We start from the raw sequence: 6,788 nt of genomic DNA on the forward strand, positions 1-6,788 counted from the left end.
TCCCACCCCTATTATCTCCACTTGGATTCACCCGTCCCCTTGGCCCACTCCCTCTTTCAAGCTGGCATTTGGTCTCGTCCGCCTTCTCACCCGTACAGACGTGGAACTCGAGCCACGTTCGCGGCCACCCCGACCCCAAGAGCGTCTCCAGAGTCCTGCCCAGCCAGGTTACCCTTCCGGGTGGGCGATCAGGAACGACTATTCCACCGCCGTCAGTTCGCCCGCCTTACTGCCGCGCCTGGGCCTGGAGGGGGAGGGGCCTGGTCACGGCAGAACTACGCCTCCCAAAGGGCAACGCGGCCACAGATGCGCTTGACAAAGTGGGAGTGATGAGCCGGGAGACGGACCAGTGCTGCAAGGTCTTCCGGGATTCGTAGTTCCGGCCGGGAGCCTGGCGAGAATTAGGCGATACGCAACAACGTGAGCGGGACGGGGTGGGGCGGGGCTGGAGTGATGCAGCCTGGGAATTGTAGTCTTTGTTCCCACACAGTTTTAGCCAAACACCACAGCTCGAAAGCCCGGAACGTTGAGGTTTCCAAAGCTGGAGTCTCGTGGTCTCAACGGTCTCCAGGGGACACCCCAGACATTGATTTCGTAGCTCTTAATAAAAAATATCTCCTGGAGCATCAGTTCTAGGTATTGATTACCTCGCAATTTAAGCCCCACCCGCTGTCCCAACTCCGACCTGACCTTTCCGGACCAGGAGGTTTGGCCCCATCATCATTGTCTTCCTCGGTTGTTGTGCTGACCATTTCATGTAAATTTTCTTTTTTAATCCTCACGATAACTTTATGGACATGTGTTATTCGTATCCCCATTTTATAGATGGGAAAACTAAGACAGCTCTTTGCTAACTTTTTTCAAGGCTCTGTTAGCCTATTTGTGATTCTGATTCTGAAGTCCCTGCTCTTTAGGGAAAATTACTAAACTGACATTATCAGAGTCAGCTTACCCCATTTCTGAGCATCAGTACCCCTTTCCTCACACCATCAAGTCAGTTATTACATATTGGTGTTAGATATAATATTTCTTTATCATCAGTGTACACAAATGTTGCTATTCAGTTTTCAAACATGGTTCACTTAAAAACAAAGGTAGATCTCTGTTTAAGAATTTGGAAAAATGGCCGAGACATAATGTTGAGAAAAACAAAGCACAGCAATGTGTATAGATTGAGCCATTAAAAAGGATGGATGGATGGAAGGAAGGAAGGAAGGAAGGAAGGAAGGAAGGAAGGAACGAGGGAAGGAAAGAAGGCAGGCTTAACTATAAATGCATGTAACCTCATAGAAAAAGGTCTGGAAAGGAAACATCAAAACTCACTCTTCTTTTTAATCTATATTTTTCTGAATGATTTGGATTTTCTTATAATACTTATATAGAACTTGTGTGACTTTTGAAACACAAAATCATTTTTGAAGCATGTAAATTTTTTTTAAGATTTTAATTGTTTATTTCACAGAGAGAGAGAGCACAAGCAGGGGGAGCTGCAGAGGGAGAGGGAGAAGCAGGCTCCCCTCCGAACAGGGAGCCCGATGTGGGGCTCGATCCCAGGACCCTGAGATCAGGACCCAAGCCAAAGACAGATGCCCAACCAACTGAGCCACCCAGTTGCCCTGAAACATGTAAATTTTTAACTACAAAGACTTTGGCCTGTCTTAGCACACCTGAGTGACATTAAGTACTAGAAAGTGGGCCAATCTCACTCCACCTCTTTTATGGCCAAGTAAGCACGGTGACTGTGTCTCCATTTTCTCCTCTGCAAAGTTAAGGTAGAAAACACCACCACCTTGCTAAATCTTGTTGTGCTGGGGATCAAAGCAAGACAAGAGAACTGTTTAGTGAACCGTGAAATCCCAGAACAGATGCCAGATGGATGTTGCTATTGCTCGAGGTAAATCTTGGTCTTTCATTTCTCTACACCCAGCATGAACTTTCTACTATACAGATGAACAGAAATTAATGAACACCTTTCCCTGCCCTTCCTGTTCCCCAACAGAGTCCATTAATTTGCTAAGAAAGTTGAGTGCTGTGCTCTTCACCTGTGTCTGCCACCTATTTATATAATAGTGACTTCACTCTGTGGTGCTCCGTCACCTCTCCTGGAAAACGACAGATTGCCCTTTGATACCTACTAAGAGGGCATGTGGACCAATGGAACTCGGATCCTAGAGTTTATGGATCTTACCCCTCAAAGTCCCAATTCGGTAGGTCTGGCATTGGGACTAGAAGTTGCGATTACCTTTCTAGCTCTAACTTTCTAAAATTCTAGGAAGGGGAACTTAAAATAAGAATTCAGTAAAAAGAAAAAGAAAGAAAAAGAAAAATTGTCTTCAGAAAGAAATATAATCAGGTCCCACTTAATATTCACATCTGCTTTGCCAACAGCATCATCTGTTGAGGCCTTGAGATAGGCAAGCCTTTTGTTTTTGTTTTTGTTTTTCCCTATACTTCTGAGGTTCTTGAGGCAACTTAGAGTGAAAATTCACCCCTTAGAAGGTTTTAAAAGCCTGGAGGAGAGCACATGAGCCAAGGGATGGAGGGAGAAGAGAGGATAGATGAGGCAGTTGAGCTCTAATTGAATTCACCCTCCCGGGCAACTAAAACAAAAAAGTCAAAAAGTTGTGCCAGGCCTTCGAGCAAACACCACACCGCTGAAGCTCCCAAACGCGGGGCAGCTGGGTAGTGCCACACTGCTTGGAAGCGTTGCCTGGTTGCCTTAGAAACGCACACACGCACACGCGCACACGCACACACAAGGACAATGTAATGAGTATTTTGTAAAGGTAAAATTTTTTTTAATGATTAATATAATTACATGATTGTACATAATTATATAAAATGATTTGAGAGTTTGTGTCAGAGTTTTTCATGTTTACCTGGTTTTCTTTAGTAAAGCGATGATGGTTATAAATACTTTTCTTTACCAAAATAAAAAAAACTGTTTACCCCTGAAAGAAAATCCAATCATGTTTCATCTGTGAAACCCAAAAATCTGGCAAACACAATTGTAAGGGATTCCAAAGATGAGTAAGATCTATTACTGTCTCCAAAAGTTTACAAAGTCTGGAGGATAGAAGACAAATAGTTAAAATTGTCAGATTTAGCCAAGGTCCTAAATATTTGTCTCAAATATTGCATGGGACTCCTTATACTAAAAAAGTATTTATTGTTTATCTGAAATTCAAATTTAACTGGGTGTCTTATATTTTATCTGACAACCATAAAAGTAGTCCACTCGTGTTATCAGTTAGGCTTAGCTGAGCTGCAAACAAATATACATTGATGCATAGATGACTTACAGATATATTGATATGTCAAATTTTAAAGCTAGAAGGGACTTCAGAGCCTATAGAGTTTCCTAGGGGAGGAAATAGAGGTCAGGTCAGCCTTTGTGTGTTGTAAAAATGCACCCAGAGAAGTTAGCTTGCATGATGTCACAGACCAGGCAGAGACCAGGATAGAAAGGGGAACCTCAGTACCGGTGTGGAGCTCTTTCTAGACACTAATTACATAGCTGTTGCATGCTTGCCCTTACCTGATAGTATGTGTGGGAACCTACAACAGATTAAAGTCCCTCTCCCTGGAGCTTACATGCTAGTGATATAGGTGATGGGCTTCCCACTTCCCTCTGTTTCTGATTCCCCAGAGAGGGCTTGACAGCTCTTGGGGGAGAGAGCTTTTGACAGCCTCCTCAAGGGCATGTCATCGCTCAAGTTAATTACACCTAGAGTGCTGTGATAAGATTCTGGAGCAGATGCAAGACTTTGGGTGGATAAGGAGGCTGTTCCCTCCTCCTGTGCTGCCAGTCGGCAAAGACATTTACATATCCAAAGCACAGAGGAGCAATGTGAAGGTTTATAAGCCAAGAAATTCACCTTCCTTAGCGGTTGTTCCGTTCTGATGGACTTAATTGCTCTGAGTCTGACAGTTCAGTTTTTCTCCCTCGTGGGTCTGCCTTTCCCTAGCTCTCCTCTCCCCCAAAACTTTTAAATTATGATAAAGACAGAAACTCCGGGATGATTTCTAGGCTGTGCATTCCGTATTTTGGTGTGAGTATTCTCCAAGCATCTTAATTTCTCTAACTGGTCTTGGTGTCTGTGATTACTTCACCAGCTTCTCTCTCAAATCTGGCACACTTTCTGCCCAGGATGGCTTTGTATATCCTTTGCCAAAAGCATCCCCCTCAAAACCCTCATCCAGTTTTCTTAGACCTGTAAAATTTCACTTTTTCCATTCCTTCAAAATCCCAAATTCCACTTTATCCATACATTCATATATTAATTTAACAACAATTCAAGGACATACTAGGGGCCACATACAGTGCAAAGGCACTGGGGTTGCCAACAGTAAATAAGAACCAGAATATGTCACTCTTTCTCCATAAAGCTTACAGTCTATTTGGGGAGGGAGGGAGGGAGGGAGGGAGGAAGGAAGGAAGGAAGAAAGGAAGGAAGGGAGAGAGAGAGAGAGAGAAAGAAAGAAAGAAAGAAAAGAAAGAAAGAAAGAAGAAGGAAGAAAGAAGAGAGAGAGAAAGAGAAAAAATAAAAGAAAGAAAAAGAAAGAAAGAAAAGAAAAGAAAGAAAAGAGATAAAATGATAAGGGCCTGAAGGACCTAAACAGAGGGTTTAAGTAGAGACTAAAGAGGGAACCATTTCAAAGTGGTTCGAAAAGGCCTCCTGGGGGCTGGGGGGCAGGCATTAACCTTGAGACCTGAAGGAGGAGAGGAACAGCTCTGCAGATATTGGAGCAAGGAGGGCTCTGAACCAGAGGCAAAGGCAGTGCCACTGCACCCAGACAAGAGAGAGCTGGGTATGTTTGCAGAGCAGAATGAAGGCCAGTGTGGCTGCAGGACAGTGTGAGCGTAGAGGGCCGGAGAAGCAAGCAGGACAGATAACTTCAGGGTCCTGCAGGCCAGGCTGAGAAGTTTTGATTTTGTTCTGATAACAGTAGGAAGCCACTGAAGGATTCACGCTGCAATGGTGTGATCTGATGTGTGTCTTGAGAAGATTGCTGCTGCCTCTAAGCGGAGCGTGCCCTGGAGGAAGGCATGGCAGGGGTCCAGGGGAGAGATGAGGCTGGCCTGGCTGGATGCTCATTTTGGAAAGCTGCCTGGAGGGAGACTCCAGCACCATCTCTCCTTGAGGAGCCTGAATGTCTGAGGCTAGCACACACTCACCCACACTCAGGGCTCCATGGCTCACCTCCCACTGGCAGACGTGAAATTGGCTTAGAAAATCAGGGTGATACATGGAACTCTCTTAGGGACTGTTGTTTTTTTCTGCAGCTTCCTTGCGGGAATTGGAACAGTTACATTTTTTCATTATTATTCATGGAAAATGGGGGCAAAGAGGAGCTAAGTAGCTTCTTCAAGGATACAAGTAACACTGAGGCAAGCACCCGCTGAAATGTGCTCCTTCCTACTCCTCATTCACTATGCTCCTCCATGGGTCCTACAAGGAGGGGATAGCCACCAGACTTTGCTCAGTTTCTACTCAATTTCCCATTCCCATGGGAAAATGCTCCTGTGATGACACCCCATTTGTTTCTACAGAGCTGGAAATTTAAGGTTGGATTGTCATTGGCTTTGTGCAATATCCCTGATGGCCACAAGGGGGCGAGTAAGAGTCCATGAAAGCTGGTCAGCCCGGTCATGGTTACCTGTCCCTCTGGGCACCAGTCCCTCTGTCTGTGTCCCTTTTCATATCTTGCTTCTCCTGGTGTATGTTTGTCTCTTCCTATGTCTTTCTTTTTCATTTTATGTTACATTTATTTACTTCTTATTCTTCTCTTTTTATTTCTGTTCCTCTCTCTGCGTATCCAGTCTGCCCACAGCATGGAGGAAAAGCTTATTTTCAGTAGTTTGGTGTATGTGTTGAATTGCTTCCCGGTTTTCAGTTCTCAGAGAGTATAAGTAAAACACTTTATACTCCTTTCCCCTAGCTTTCCCCCGCTCTCATTTGTTTGTTTTACTTATATGGTCATATCTATTCTCCTCTGTTTCAATAGAAAAAGAAAGGAGACCCACTCCTGACCCAAATAAAACATCACAAAATAAAAGGTCATGTGACCGTTGAGGAAGTTCAAGAGCAGGGGAAAATTTGAGAGGCCTTGGTGGCTGCAACCTGTCTCCACAGTAACCAAGAAGGCATCTAAATAACCACCCAAAGTATGGAGTTCCTGTGGACTGGGGGGAAAGCCTTCCTTTATCCCAGTATTTCAGTTCTTACTGTCAGAAGACTCTCCTGTGTATCCACTCCAAATTCTCTGCGAGTTCAGATTTGTTCTGCCTACAGGAGAAAGATAAATGGAAGGAACTGCTAGCTATGTTATGTTCTGTTGACCTGAGGGGCTTGCTACTCTTTTCCTTCCACATGGATGGAAAGTACAGTGCTGCAAGTTTGGGCATCAGGGTGGTGAGGACGCAGGGTTGGCTCTCTGCTGCAGACAGAACCATCTATATTTGCTCTCGATGGGGACCTGCACAGACTAAATCAGAGAGAAGGAGCAGTGCCATTCATCATGAAGGTGAATTATCCTAATTGAGTGGTTAAGAAGATGAGTGCTTTCTAGGTAGTTTACGGTAAGGACCTCCTACTCCTGGATGCAGTAATAGAAAACCACGAGGCCATCAGATCCATTTGGGAAAGAGCATTAGCATCTAGTCCACTCACGCTGGTCCTCCAGCACTGGTTTTCGGGAAATCAGTTCTCTCTTAGCCATCAGTTCAATATTATTCTAGTTTTTATTTTATTTTTCCCTTGTCAGCTTCTGAAAGATCAGGGACT

General features: G+C 44.4%; 1 protein-coding gene and 1 long non-coding RNA gene across 7 annotated transcripts in view; one reads left to right on the forward strand and one right to left on the reverse strand.

The window, feature by feature from the left end:
- Window positions 1-332, reverse strand: part of SMARCAL1 (SNF2 related chromatin remodeling annealing helicase 1) — a 57,032-nt gene extending 56,700 nt beyond the window's left edge. For 4 of the 5 annotated variants that reach the window (XM_025891904.2, XM_025891907.2, XM_025891898.2 and 1 more), the window contains exon 1: window positions 91-332. The gene's annotated coding sequence lies outside the window, so the exon portion shown is untranslated. The remainder of the gene's footprint in view (window positions 1-90) is intronic. The other variant, XM_025891902.2, reaches the window with a different exon arrangement.
- Window positions 222-5,907, forward strand: LOC112839052 (uncharacterized). Of its 2 annotated transcripts, none has more exons than XR_003212128.2 (5): window positions 222-359; window positions 491-636; window positions 1,768-1,894; window positions 2,000-2,207; window positions 5,825-5,907. It is a non-coding gene; the product is annotated as an uncharacterized lncRNA (long non-coding RNA). The 2 variants fall into 2 exon arrangements; XR_012374234.1 differs by having other exon boundaries at window positions 284-420; window positions 474-636.
- The last annotated feature ends 881 nt before the right edge of the window (window positions 5,908-6,788 follow it).

Source organism: Callorhinus ursinus, unplaced genomic scaffold (assembly GCF_003265705.2).
Source record: "Callorhinus ursinus isolate GAN/ISIS: 27379988/994484 unplaced genomic scaffold, GSC_fseal_2.0 scaffold2, whole genome shotgun sequence".
NCBI classification, from domain to species: Eukaryota; Metazoa; Chordata; class Mammalia; order Carnivora; family Otariidae; genus Callorhinus; species Callorhinus ursinus.